The sequence below is a fragment of the Hevea brasiliensis genome, chromosome 1, assembly GCF_030052815.1.
Source record: "Hevea brasiliensis isolate MT/VB/25A 57/8 chromosome 1, ASM3005281v1, whole genome shotgun sequence".
Lineage (NCBI taxonomy): Eukaryota > Viridiplantae > Streptophyta > Magnoliopsida > Malpighiales > Euphorbiaceae > Hevea > Hevea brasiliensis.
Window position 1 is genome coordinate 6378617 of NC_079493.1, and position 15035 is coordinate 6393651.

The following is a 15035-nucleotide window of genomic DNA, read 5'->3' on the forward strand; positions in this document are numbered from 1 at the left end:
GGAAAAAGGGCAGAGGAATAGTCAGAACACAGAGCAAGAGGCGTCACTTCTCTCTTTTGAACAAGATTTGGAGTTTTTCTTCTTTTCTTCTCTATTTTCTACCTTTATTGTATTGGGTTTCTTAGTTCTTAGCATAGTTTCAAGATTTATTTCCATATTTACTCAGAATTTCTTGTAATTATTATGGATAGTGAATAGTTTTTCATAGATTCTAGAGTTGGGATGTAATATTTGAGATATTTTGTAGATTTTGATTTGGTAATCTATATTTTGTGGTTTTTATGAGGTTTCATCCATTTTTTGTGAGCTTAATGATATGCTTAGTGTAGGATCCCATTAAGTATTGTTCTTAATCTGTGGTTGAAGCACCGAAAGGAGAAAACCCTATGATAGATAATTAAAATATTGGACTTAATTAACTTAGATCTAGAAATAGACTAAGGATTAGGATGATTTACAGATTAATTAAGGAACCTAATGGGTCTTGATTAATTTTAACTCCATGAAAGTAGGATTAGGTTAGTTAAGGCACTCTTTGTCTCACTCGAAAGAGTATTCAAAGGATTTAAGAATTAATCTCCTTAAAACCCATAATTTCCATAAGATTGGATAACCAATTTAAAAATCCCAAAATAGCTTGAATATGAATGCTCCCTTTTATCATTGTTAATTTTTAATCGAATTTAATTGCTTGTCATTTTAAATCTTGCCATATTTCAATTTGCTCATTTTCATTTACCACAAATTTAGTTGAATCTTCATATTGGTAATTAGATTATTAATTTTGCATATATAGATTTTACACCTCAATTTTTATCAATCTATCGCTTGAATTTCAAAATTAACTTGAATTAGTCAATTTTTATATCAAAAATTCAATTATTAACACAACTCTTCGAGAGAACGATAACTTTTCTATATTACTTGTACGACTCATGCACTTACGGTTGGGCCACATCAAGTTTTTGACGCCATTATCGGGGAGTTGTTTCTTTAAGATTGAATTCTTGATTATTTTAGTTGTTCATAGTTTTTATCTTTGTTATCTTTTCATTTTGTGTTTGTTTATTCTTTTAAGGTACTCTCAATCTTTTATGAGAAGAGCTAGAAGCACAAGTGACACATCCTTATTATTTAATCCTGAAATTGAGAAGTTTTGTAGAGCCAACAAGAAAGAAACTAGAAAAAGGAAAGAAATTTTGAGAGCAACTGCAATTGAAGCAGAAATGGCTGATAAGAGAATTAGAATTGGTGGCGGCAATGGTGGAAACAATCAGAATAATGAAAATGCAGCCCATGGTGAAGAAGTTGTGAATGCTAATGTGCCTAGGGGAAGTATGATGGATCATGCATTCCCTCATTTTGATGACTTGAGAGAGAGCATAGGAAGACCAAGAATTGATGCAAATAGCTATAAGATGGATTTTGGAGTTCTTCAAATGATTCAAAATTCCCAATTTGGGGGACATCCTTCAGAAAATCCACACACACATCTTAAGAAGTTTGCTATGATTTGTGATAGCAAAAACAACCTGGAGTATCTGATGATGCAGCAAGATTGAAGCTATTCCCATTCTCTTTGAAGGATAGAGCATTAGATTGGCTTAATTCTCTACCTCACAATTCTATTACAAATTGGGAGCAACTTACTGATGCATTTCTTGCACAATATTTTCCACTTGGAAAAACTCAAGAATTGAGGACTCAAATGACAGCTTTCAGACCAAGAGAAGATGAAACTCTCTATGAATCATGGATGAGATGGAAGGAGTTAGAGAGACAATGCCCACATCATGCCATTCCAAAATGGATGATAAACCAGAATTTTTACACCAATGTTACTCCTGCAATTAGAGGGATTATTGATGCTCAAATAGGAGGAGAATTTATTATGAAGCAAGAAGATGAAGCTTATGAACTGTTGGAGAAAATTGCAAAGAATACTCATCTTTGGAGTAGTCCAAGAGGACCAGCTCCAACTCAAAAGAGGTAAGCTGCTGGAATGTATGATCTTGACCCATTCAATATGATTAATGCCAAGTTTGATGCACTTACAAATATTTTGGCAAAGAAGATGGAAGATTTAAGTATGTTGGTCAGTTCATCATCATCATCTGGAAGTTCACAATAAGTTGCTTGTGCAAAAGGAACTATCTGCTGTGGAGTAGACTATAAAGAGCAGGCTGCATATGTTGCTAATTATGGAAATAAACAGATGGGGAATCCTTACTCTCAAATATATAATCCAACTTGGACGAATCATCCCAACTTTTCATGGGGAAATTAGCAAAACCAAGTCCCAAATCAGAATTTCAACCACAACAGCAACAAGGAATTCCATATCAGCAAAATAGGCAACCATTGCCTAATTTTCAGCAGAGAAACATGAATCCTCCATCAAAATAGCAAGAACAAGGTTCAACCACAGAAGCTTTGTTACAACAGATTCTTGCCAACCAAACTAAACATGCTGAAGAGATGAAAGAGATGAAAGCAAGGCTAGAACAGATGCAAACACATAACAGAATGTTGGAAAACCAGATTGCACAATAAGCATCTTTCTCAGGTATCAAGTCTTTTGGAAAACTTTCAAGTTAGCTAGAAAACCCAAGAGAGTAGTGTCAAGCCATTACTTTAAGAAGTGGGAAGGTTATAAACAATGAGAAGAGTGAAAAAAGTGAGAAGAGAGAAAATGAGGAAGAAATTGATGAGAGTTAAAAACAAGAAAGTGAGAAAGAAAGTGTAGAAAAAGGTAAAGAGAAAGTTGAAGAGAAGGAAGAGAAGTATATACCTCTAGAGCCCTATAAGCCACAACTTCCCTTTCCACAAAGATTTCAAAAAGCTAAGCTTGATAAGCAATTTGGGAAGTTCTTAGAGGTTTTGAAGAAGCTATACATAAATGTGCCTTTTATTGATGCTCTTTCACAAATGCCCTCTTATGCAAAATTCTTGAAAGAAATTCTCTCAAACAAGAGAAGACTTGAAGATCATGAGACTGTAGCCCTGACAGAAGAGTGCAGTGCCATACTTCAAAGGAAACTTCCTCCTGAGCTCAAAGACCCTGGAAGTTTTTCAATTCCATGCCATATTGGAGAGTCATGTTCTATAAAAGCTTTATGTGATTTAAGGGCTAATGTTAGCCTTATGCCCCTCTCCATTTATTAGAAGCTCAATATGGGAGATCTTAAGCCAACCCACATTTCTCTTCAGTTAGCTGATAGATCAATTAAGTATCCAAAAGAGATTTTGGAGAATGTGCCTCTGAAGGTTGGGAAGTTCTATATACCTATTGACTTTGTCATTTTGGACATGGAAGAGGATTCTAATATCCCAATTATCTTGGGAAGGCCCTTTTTAGCTACAACAGGAGCATTGATTGATGTTAAGGGAGAAAAATTAACTCTTAGAATTGGTGAAGATCAATTGGTTTTCAATATTAATAACACCATGAAGAAACATCATTCTGAAGCTGATACTTGTTTGAGAATTGATATCATTGATGAGCTTGTTGAAGAACATTTCAGAAAGAGATATCCAAAAGATCAACTTGAAAATTGCTTGGTTCATAGAGGAAGCATAGACAATGATAATCCTAGTGTGGCTGCATATGCTCAACACTTGGAGAGTAGTCCACCATTCATTTTTGCTATAGTTTTTCAACTTACACAAGTGGAGAAAAGTGAAATTAAGCAATCATCATTCAAGGAAGAAGATGCACCTAAGGTAGAACTTAAGCAACTTCCTTTTCAGCTCCGGTATGAATTTCTTGGCCCCAATGACACTTATCCAGTAATTGTAAATGCAAATTTGAGCACTTTAGAGTTTGATAAGTTGTTAAGAGTGTTGAGGCAATATAGAAAGGTCTTAGGATACACCATTGATGAAATCAAGGGAATTAACCCTCACTTTTGCATGCATAGAATTGTTTTGGAAGAAAATTGCAAACCATCTATTAAACATCAGAGGAGGTTGAACTCAAATACGAAAGAAGTTGTTAAAAAGGAAATTTTGAAGTTGCTTGATGTAGGGATCATATATCCTATCTCAGACAGTACTTAGATGAGTCCAGTACATGTTGTCCCTAAAAAAGGTGGAATGACAGTGGTTAAAAATAAAAATAATTAATTAATTCTCACTAAAACAGTAACTAGTTAGCGAATGTATATAGATTATAGAAAATTAAATAATACCACTAGAAAAGATCACTTTCCACTTCCCTTCATTGATCAAATGCTGGAAAGACTGGCTAGGCACTCTTGTTTTTGCTACTTAGATGGGTATTCAGTATTTTTCCAAAATCCCTATCCATCCAAATGATTAAGAGAAAACCACTTTTACTTGTCCATATGGAACCTTTGCCTATAGGAGGATGCCATTTGGGTTGTGTAATGCTCCAGCCACTTTTCAAAGGTGCATGATGGCAATCTTCTCATATTTCATTGAAGATATAATGGAGGTTTTAATGGATGACTTTTTTGTTTATGGATCTTCATTTGACATATGCTTGGCTAATCTTTCTAAAGTTTTACAGCGATGTGCAGACACTTACCTAGACACTGACCTAGTGTTAAACTGGGAAAAGTGTCATTTCATGGTTCAGGAAGGGATAGTTCTTGGAAATTTGGTGTCTGACAGAGGAATAGAGGTTGATAAAGCCAAGGTTGAAGTGATAGAAAAGATGCCCCCTCCCACCAATGTCAAAGGAATTCGAAGTTTTCTAGGGCATGCTGGGTTCTACAGACGCTTTATTAAGGATTTTTCTAAAATAGCTAAACCTTTGTCTAATTTATTAAGTCATGACACACCATTTGTATTTGATCAAGAGTGTTTGGATGCCTTTTACAGGTTGAAGCAAGCTCTTATTACTACACCAATCATGCAATAGCCTGATTGGGGTCTACCTTTTGAAATTATGTGTGATGCTAGCAAATATGCAATTGGATCTGTTCTTGGTCAAAGGAAAGATAAAATGGCTTATGCTATTTATTATGCTAGTAGAACACTGGATGAGGCTCAGACCAATTATGCAACAACTGAAAAGGAATTCTTAGAAATTGTTTTTGCATTGGAAAAGTTCAGACCTTACATTATTGATTCAAAGGTGGTTGTATTTTCAGATCATGCTGCCATTAGGTTTTTGGTCCGTAAAAAGGAGGCTAAACCTAGGCTCATTAGGTGGATTCTGATGCTATAAGAGTTTGATTTGAAAATTGGAGATAAGAAGGGAGCTAAAAATATAGTTGCAGATAATATTAGTAGATTGAAATTGGATGATGAAGAAATGGATGCAGTCCCTATTGATGAGTTTTTCTTCGATGAACAACTTTTCTCTCTTGTTGCTAAATTACCTTGGTATACAGACTTGGTGAATTATCTATCTTGTGGAGTTTTACCTCTAGGAATGACATGGTAACAAAAAAAAAAAGTTTTTGGATGAGGCAAAATTTTATAGATGGGATGATCCTTTACTCTTTAGGAGATGTTGTGATGGTTTGATTAGGAGATGTATTCCTGATGAGGAGATAGAGAGTGTTATGCATCATTGTCATGCTTCAGATTATGGGGGACACTTTGGAATCTCTAAAACAGCTAATAAAATTCTACAGGCTAGTTTCTTTTGGCCAAACCTTTTCAAGGATGTGAGGAAATTTGTGTTAGGATGTGATAAATGTCAAAGGAGTGGAAATCTGTCAAAAAGAGATGAAATGCCCCAAAATGGTATTCCTGAGGTGGAATTATTTGATGTATAGGGAATAGATTTTATGGGCCCATTTCCTCCTTCATATGGTAATAAATACATTCTAGTTGGAGTTGACTATGTGTCAAGGTGGGTAGAAGCTGTTGTAACTCCAACTAATGATGCTAAGGTGGTAGTGAAATTCTTGAAGAAATTTGTCTTGAGTAGATTTGGAGCTCCAAGGGTTGTAATTAGAGATGGGGGTTCACATTTTTGTAATAAGCAATTTGAGAGTTTAATGAGGAAGTATGGTGTAGTACACAAGATAGCTACCCCATACCACCCTCAAACTTCTGGGCAAGTTGAAATTTCTAATAGAGAACTCAAACATATCTTGGAGAAAACAGTGAGCAATTCTAGAAAAGATTAGTCTATTAGACTAGATGATGCTTTATGGGCATATAGGACTACTTACAAACCCCTATAGGAATTACCCCTTTTAGGTTGGTGTATGGCAAGTCTTATTATTTACCTGTGGAGCTAGAGCATAGAGCATATTGGGCCATTCAGACCTTGAATTTTGATATTAAACAAGCTGGTGAGAAGAGGTTATTACAACTTAATGAGCTTGAAGAATTGAGAATGGATGCTTGTGAAAATACTTGCATTTATAAAGAAAGAACCAAAGTTTGGCATGATAAGAATCTCAGGAAAAAGGAATTTAAAGAAGGTGATTCAGTTTTGTTATTCAACTCAAGATTGAAATTGTTTCCCAAAAAACTTAAATCAAGATGGACTGGCCCATATAGAGTTTCTAAAGTTTTCCCTTATGGAGCAATTGAAATTTTGAGTGAAAAATCTGGGAATTTAAAGGTTAGTGGGCATACATTGAAGCATTACATAACTGGAGAACCAATAGAGGGAGCAAGCTGTTACAAGCTCTCTAATCCCACACCTTCTTTTTAGTGAAATGCACCAAGAGTCCAGCTAAGGACTATAAATTAGCGCTCTTGGGAGGCAACCCAAGTTTCTTTATTTTGCTTTTATTGATTTACTTTTATTTGCATTATTTTCGTTTTTGTCTTAAATCCCCCCAAATTCAAATTTTGACATTGTTGAATTTTGTCTTCTGTAGATGTATTTCAAAGGGATGAAGGTTGTTGCACTATTGGGGAGTCACTCTTAATCTGATATTTTATCTATTAACTCTTCCAAGATTGATTTATTTTCATTGCTTTCTATGCAGAATCCTTTTTCTTGGCTTATACAGAAAAATTCTTCAACAAAAAGGTCTGCAGTATATGATATTTACTTCTTTGTTGAGGTTGGGTGTATTTCTTTTATATATCTGTGCTTATCATGATGATATTATGGTAAGTGGGTCATTTTTGTGGTTTTGAACTTAATTGGGCTGTGTGATTCATTTGGACATGCTGCATTTAATTGGCATAATTTGGAGAGCCTATTTTCTTTGGTGAATAAGTGCAACTTTGTGTAGATTCTTGTTGAGCTTTAATGTGCTAAAATGTTAATTTGCATAGTTTGAGTTGAAATGGCACTGTTCACAACTATCTCTTTATGCAGAACTTGCTTGTATAGTGCTATTAAGATGGATTTTGCATGTGTTGATGTGTTTTTTATGACAATGTTTCATGAGTTATACTTCACAGGGTTGAATCTCTTCATTCTCATGCATTTTCCAAATTTTCAATGCACTTCTTTTGTGATTTGAATCCTGTTTAATTGTGCATAAGTAACTGCATAACTTGTACAGTTTTCGGGTCTTAGTTTGCTTTAAATTTTCATTTCTGCCGAAACCTGCATAAGTTTTTACATAACTTATGCAATCCTGCATAACTAAATTTTTACCATTTCCATTTTTTGCCGAAATCTGCATAAGTGTGTGCATAACTTATGCACTCTTGCATAACTTAATTTCCTGAAATTCTCATTTCTTCTGAATTTTGCATAATCAAGTGCATAACTTATGCATTACTGCATAGCCAAATTTACTGGAATTTCTTTTTTGCCGAAATCTGCATAAAAGCATGCATAACTTATGTGCTCTTGCACAACTAATTTTTCAAAAATTTATATTCTTGTCGAAACCTGCATAAGAGCCTGCATAAGTTATGCACATCCAATTTCACCTTATGCACAAATTTGCATGTCTTGTGCAAATCAGAAATTTTTCACACACACCCAACTTCCCACCTTCGACTTCCCGTATTTACTGTTTATGACCTCCCCTCTCCCCATTTTTCTCGGCACCGTCTTTCTCTCTCTCTCTCTCTTTTTGCAGCCCAAAACCCATTTTTCCCCATTTCTTCTCTTTCCTTCTTCTCTTTCTCTATCTCCATCATCATCGATCTTCATGGAAACCCCACGCCCTTCTCCTCATACCTCTCCCCTCCAAATCACGCCCCTCGCTATCTAAGCCCCGAATCCCGATTCCCCTCCACCTCCTCAACCATCTACCTACAAAAGGAGAATCCGATCCTCTCCACACAAAAAGGGTCAAGTGCTTCTGCCTGTAACCCACAAACCAAATCTCCCTCTCTAGCAAGAAGCAATCCTTAGCAACTAAAACACAGGTATCTAAATTACCTTGGCCTCTTCTTGATGCAACTATAAGGCAACTTTTAAGCGTTTAAAGGACAAGAAAGTGTAACCCACTATGTACATTTCTGAGGAAGCCCTTAAATCTATTGATTTATTTGATAAGGTTGCTGCTTATCTTGATGGGCTAGGTTGGATGGAATTTGTATATAAAGAGGAATTAGTATATCCAGCTTTGGTCTTAGAATTTATTTCATCATTTTCTGCCACCCTAAAACTGCATGAGAAGGATCATAAACCAACCATGACATTTAGGTGTCTAGGACAGAACAGGGAGCTATCATTGGACCAATTTCGTGTCATTTTTGGTTTTGATGTCAATGGCTTATTTAGGGTCCCTTACAAACATACAGAGGTTTTAAACAAAGGAATTTGGAATGAGGGACAGTTTTGGAAGGTCATTACTAATCAGTCCCAAGGCTTTCAAGCTGGCATATCCAAAACCTCCCAAATAGTAGACCCAACCCTTAGATTTCTTCATAGATTTATCACTAGTACAATCTTGGGCCGAGGTACTAGTTCTGGTGCTGTGGGAAGCACTGACATCTTTATGCTTTGGTGTGCATACCATAAAGTTAAATTAGCTCCAGGGTATTTCTTTTGTGAGCATGTGTTACACACTGCTACCAAGGGCACAGGTGCTATTGTGATAGGTGGCATGATAACTGTGATAGCCAAATACTTTGGCTTCGATCCGGAAGAGCACTCCTTACATGCCCTTACTGACACCCTCTATTTTGATGCCCCTCACTTATTAAAGATTGGTATTAGTGCACCTTCTGCACAACCAGAGGCACCATCTGCACAGCCAAAAGCACAATCCGCACCACCAGTCCAACAACCTTTTGCTAAACCTGCACAAGATACCCCAGCAACATCTGCACAGCCAACACCCTCTGCAGCTGAACCCTCTTCCTCCACAGCACCTCCTCCCTTCAACACTAAAGCCTTATTCACTTATCTTGAGAGGCTTAGTGATGATATATATTTTGTGGATAGGAAGCTTGAATCTGGTATGGATACCTTAAAGGACCGTCATGATCATCTCTTCGACCTTGTTATGGAGACCAGGGACAAGCAGAAAGAGTTAAAAGAGATGATAAAGCAGCTTATGGCTTTTCTGGGTATGCTACCTCCACCTCCATCACCTCCTCTAAAACCACTCTTTCAGCAGCAACCAGCTCCATCCAGTCCACTAGCAGCACCTTTGGACAAGGGCAAAGCCATAGAAATAGATTAATTTTTATTTTGCTCTTGTTCAACTTCTAGGAGTTTTTATTTTTAGATGTGTTGGAACAATTTTACTTTGTTTTGAATTTTATTTTTTTGAAATACAATTAGATGGATATTCCATTGTTTTTTCATTGTTTCTATTTGCCTTTGCTTTTCCTTTATGCATGCTTATTGTCGACACCATATTTTGGCCGACCTCCGAACTTAAGGGACCTTAAAATCGACTTCATCATCCGCTCTCAGCCAATGTCCTTCGATCACAAATGACTTTTCCGAACTCACCGATTGCTCGACCACGGAATAAACCGATCCCATACTTAGTTAATAGTTTTTTGATCTCTCATCAAAAGGTTTGGAATCAAAAGGGATCTCCGGACCATCCAGTCCCACTTCCGATCTCTTCTCACAAATATAGTGGAACTTCATTTGGCCAATGTCAGGATCGGGTTCTCACTTGAATACCCCAGATATTAAAGTGGAGTTAAGGTCTCTATCTGGTCTAATGATGATCCCGATCTTTAGAATTCAAATCAATGTCCAATCTTTCCAATTCTAATCTTTTAAAGTCTTACCCGGTGTTTGGTCATGGCTTAGTCCGATCTCAAGCTTATGTATAAAGTTTTTTTTCCGATCTCTTATACTTAGGTTAATGGTTGCTTTTAAGTTTACCGTCCAACACGTTCAAAACAATTAAGTACTCATACAATTTGGATACTTTCTGATCTCATCAAGAAACAAACAAAAGGACTTCATTTCATCTCAAAATAAAATTTACAAGTCATTCGACGAGAGGGTCTTCCCCAGCCTGCTCTCCAGGAACATCATCATTTCTCTCATTCTCTCTCTCTCTCTCTGGCTCCTCGTCGCTCTCATCTTCGGCCTCTAGGTCGAGCTCATTCATCCAAGAGAAGTCCTCTTCAGGATACCGCTTCCTCAGCTCCGCCAGAAGGTCATTGTGGGCGTTCACATAAGCCCCGGCCTCCTTTGTGGTGCTCTCCTCTTCCTTAGCTTGGAGCTCCTCATCCTTGGCTCGGAGCTCTTCCTCCTTCGCCCGAAGGTCTTCAGTATAATGAGGGAGATCAGCAGACCAACCAGCTCGGTAGTCTTCAAGTTCTCGTTCCACCTCCGCTATCCTCTCCTCATAATGCTTCATCCAATTTTCCATTCTGGCGATGTAGTCATTAGCAGAGGAGAGCTGAGCTTGTGCAGCGGAGGCGTCTTGGACCACCTTAAGGACCTCCTTCTTTAAGGCATGGGCTTTCTCTCTGAGTACGTGCTGGTTTGCAATGGCCTCTAAGCCTAAACTCATTGTTTGAGCTAAGATATCATCAAGGATCTCCTCTGCCAACCTGTTCCGATCTTTTTGGAAGCAGATGGAAGCTCCCATAACTTTGGCCAGGCTGGGGTTCCCTCTAGTAGAGCAGTTCCTTTCCAATGATTGGATCAGGAGTTGAGCGCCCTGGGAAAGCATCCTGACTGTAGGACTGGAAGACTCCCCTTCCACATTGGAAGAGATCGGAGGAGGAGGGGGAGGTGAAAGCTCGATTTGCTGAGGAGCAAGAGCGATGACCTCTACCTCAGGGATCGGTTGCTCCTGAGATCGAGGAGGAGAGCTCGGCACCTCTACTAATTCACGACAAGGGGTCTGAGCATCAGCAATGGTGGCCCCCTTCATTGCCCTCACTTTTCTAGAGACCTCCCTCTTTCGCTTACGGCTTTCCTTGAAAGCATCGCCGCCCGCCATACCTGCACAAAGAAGAAGTCAGTGAGTTCACTAAGATTCAGAGACCAGAGATATGGGTAGTACTAGGGCCGAGGTTAGAGAGCTGAAGCTCATATTCTTCGTCAGTGATCAGCCGCATCATCCAATACTTTAGTTCGGCCATAACTGCATCTAAGCACGAGAATTGCTAGGTAGACGCCTGAGATTTTAACTCTTTCACCATGGCGTCTTCATCCTTATTTAAGGCGATCTTCTTTGAGATAGGAGCGACCAAGTGTTGCCAAATCTGTGGGATACCCTCAAAGCCATTCCGGATTTTGCTCCTCAAAATAAAGAATCGGTTCTTTCAATTCTTCAATGAAGAAGGGAGATCGGTGAAGAGGGAGCAATTAGGCTTAGCCTAAAAGAACCAGAACTCATCATCCTTCCTTAGGGCAAGCCTATGTAGCTCGACAAAGACTTTAGTCATGGGTTCCAGTCCCTTAGCTCGGTAGAGGCCCCAGAAAGCTATTAGAGTCCGCCAGGAGTTCGGATGCACTTGAGCTATCGAGACGTGGTGGAACTTTAGGACGGCCTTATAAAATTTGTCCAAAGGGAAACAGAGCCCGGCCTTCCGCTACTCTTCACACACCATGATGAGATTGCTCTCATCAAAGAAGTGATCGGCCCGATGATCGCCGTGACATTTGATCAGTTCAAAGGAGTCAATCCGCAAATTGTACTCCTGACTTATAGATTGGAGATCGGTTTCTCTCAAAACTGAAGGCAACTTATCAATTGGCAAGTTCTCTCTCCTCAAAGACGCCCCTCGCCTCGATCCAGTAGCCGGTCCAGTAATCGGAATGATGGCCGTGCTAGTTCGTCCGCCTGATCCAATCACATCACCCTCTTTCGAGGTCCACGAAACATCGACGAAAGGTAGGCTCACGGCTATTTGACCCTTGGCGCCGCTCATTTTCAGAAAAACAAAAGAAATTAACCGAGAAAAAGAATCAAAATCCTTACCGGAATGTGATCGATGCCGAAAAAATGTGAAGAAATAAGAAAATGCTGAGATTGCTTGCAAAGTTCTGAAAATGACATAAGGGAGCAACTAATTGACCCTCCCCCTATTTATACCCGTCTAAGCATTTAATGTTCACAAAGTTCCAGAAACACAATAATAAAATTGAATAAATGAGATCGGTTAGCTAGGGTTATCAGATTGGGCAAACTTTTAGAGCCACAGATCGGCTAATGATGATTTAGTTAGAGATCAGATCGGATATGCACATCAGAGATCGGAAAACAACTAATGCAATAATAAAATAACAACCTTCAAATAAAATTTCATTTCATTTCCAAAAGATCGGATTACATCATCAGGGGAATCTTTAAAGATAGGATTACATCAGTTAGGCAATCTCAAAAGATCGGATTACATCATTTGGGCGATCTTACCCAGTAAGGGCCTATGTCAAAGCCTAGTCTTGTGGCTAAATCAAAAGATGTGTTTGATCAGAAAGCCAGCCACAAGTATTGGATAGATGTGCAGCTCAGATAGGGTGACTATGACTCTCATGATGATGAGCGGAGTCATCATCGATGTCATCGACCAGAACCGAGCTGCAGTCGGGACGCCCGATGTGGTGAGGAGCCAAATGAACTTCAAGAGGCGGTCACCGACATTAAGATTGAAATTAGCAGTCCTCTTGCCCGTGATTGGCCCACCAATTATACCGGTGGATCGATTCGAGATCGACACGATCGTCACTTTCGATCTTGATCGGTAAATTAGTCTGGTTCCCTCACTGTCATCAGATATTGTCCTCATGATTCTCCGATCACCGGGATCATAAATTTTCAGGTGAGGGACAAAGAAAACAGTCGAAAAAAGATCAAAGGCAGTCACCATAGTCGGAATTGTTACCGGAGAAATAGAGAAACTGAAGGAGAACTGAAGTATGAAGGAGCTTTCTTGCTGGTGCATATATATATAGGGCCTGAGCATTTATTGCATACAGAAACCAAAGCGGATGCATCGGTAACCGAAGAATTAATTTCTTTGACCAAGGCAGGTCGGATAAAAAGGAAAAGTCTAGATTGGGAGAGATGAGGAAGCGATGGGGGACCTGATGTGAGGAAGATCGGAAAAGGAAAAGGTCATAATAGGGAGATCGGAATAAGTAGAGATCGAAAAGCATGGAGGGATTAAAATAACTTTCCATCAACTCTCTTCATAATCAGAGCTGAGTTAGTTAAAGCGTTACAGGAGGATCAAATCTTCACCGCACGCTTCACCTGCAGAAAAGCCCACCTAGCTGACAGACGCCAAAACAGTTATGGCAGTTCTGTATACCTTGATCTCCACCATTGATCATACTTGTAAGGACGAACCCGGAGCCCTTGGATCAAAAAGTAGACGATAGGATCGGCGCTTTTATTCCCAATCCTCGGATCCATCTTGTAAGGCAAGACCCTGAGCCGTTGGATTAAGAGGAGAAAGGACAGATATTCTGAAAAGGATCCCAGCCCTCCATTTTGATTCTCTTTAATTCTCAGACATCAGATCATGTCCCTTTGAATCCAAACCCTCCATCTCCCCCAGGGAGAATCTGACCCTTCATTAAGAGCACCTGTTCCCTATAAATACCTACATGCAATACTATAGAACGAATGAAGAAAAAGGTGGTGGTAATTATAGTGGAAAGGCTCCGAAATTTAATTCAGTCTTGCCACTTTGCCATTATAAGCTTTCATAAAATCGAGAAACTTAAGAAACCAGTTTTCTTAAGTATCTCCGTCGAAGGAGTTTTGCACCTTGGAATTCTTCATTTTCAGTGTTTGTTCATTACTCTGCGAGACCATTTTTGTTCAGTTTTGTCTTCATCGCCCTAACTTCAGTATATTATTCTCCAAGCCTGACTTCATTCCGACCCGGTTACTGTCGCTTCGGCTCAGCTGCATTCCGACTTGGTTCTCGTTACTTCGAAGTAAGCATTAGTCCTTCGACCATCAGCTTTCTGCTCTACAATATTTGTGGTTCCAGAGTTAGTTCAATAGCCTCAACCTCCCACAGGTAAGTGTCTAGACTGTCACTTTGCTAAATGCTAGTGTTTTATTTTATCTGTTCTTGTTCTTGAAATTTCTATTATGTTTAGTCGCACGAAAATCCCAACATAGATTATTCAGGCCGATAGTTATTACCTAAGTCTACTTCTTCTATTCATTCATAAGTTTTATTTATTTCTTCTTAGTTTTCATTTCCTTCGAAAATAGGTGTTCTGGTTGTGGGCAAATTGTAGGTAACTTAAAAAAATATTGGTAGAAGTATCTTAACGTGAAAGTTTTCGAACAAATAAAAATAACAAAAGGTCGAATAGTAGATCAGAGGAATAAGTTATGAGGTCAGGCTACGAAACGAGCCTAAGAGATAACATAATAAAGCAGGAATCGAGATGAGATCGTGTCCCAGACTAGTAACCAAAAGAGGTCGGATATCACCAGAAAAAGAGTTCTGATAAGGCAATCACATAGGAGATCGGAGAGAAGTTTGGTCTTATATCCACCCTCTAGTTATAAGGCATCAGTGGGTTAAGAGAAGCTACACGGGTTTCTAGCACCTTCAGGCGCCAGAATCCTTATTTCAAGGTCCTTATGATATGCGATCCTAACAAACACTCTAAGAGATTGGGAGAGAGTTTTTACCTGATTCTCATTTAAATAAAACACAGAGATCGGAGGAGAGTTTTTATCCGAGACCCTTTACGTAAAACTTCAAATCGAATACTTTAAGAGATCGGG

At 38.8% G+C, this 15035-nt stretch overlaps 1 non-coding gene across 1 annotated transcript; it reads right to left on the reverse strand.

Annotated features, from left to right (window-relative positions):
- Window positions 1-1693: 1693 nt before the first annotated feature.
- On the reverse strand, window positions 1694-1800 carry LOC131169709 (small nucleolar RNA R71). Its single transcript, XR_009140609.1, has one exon. It is a non-coding gene; the product is annotated as a small nucleolar RNA R71 (small nucleolar RNA).
- Window positions 1801-15035: the final 13235 nt, after the last annotated feature.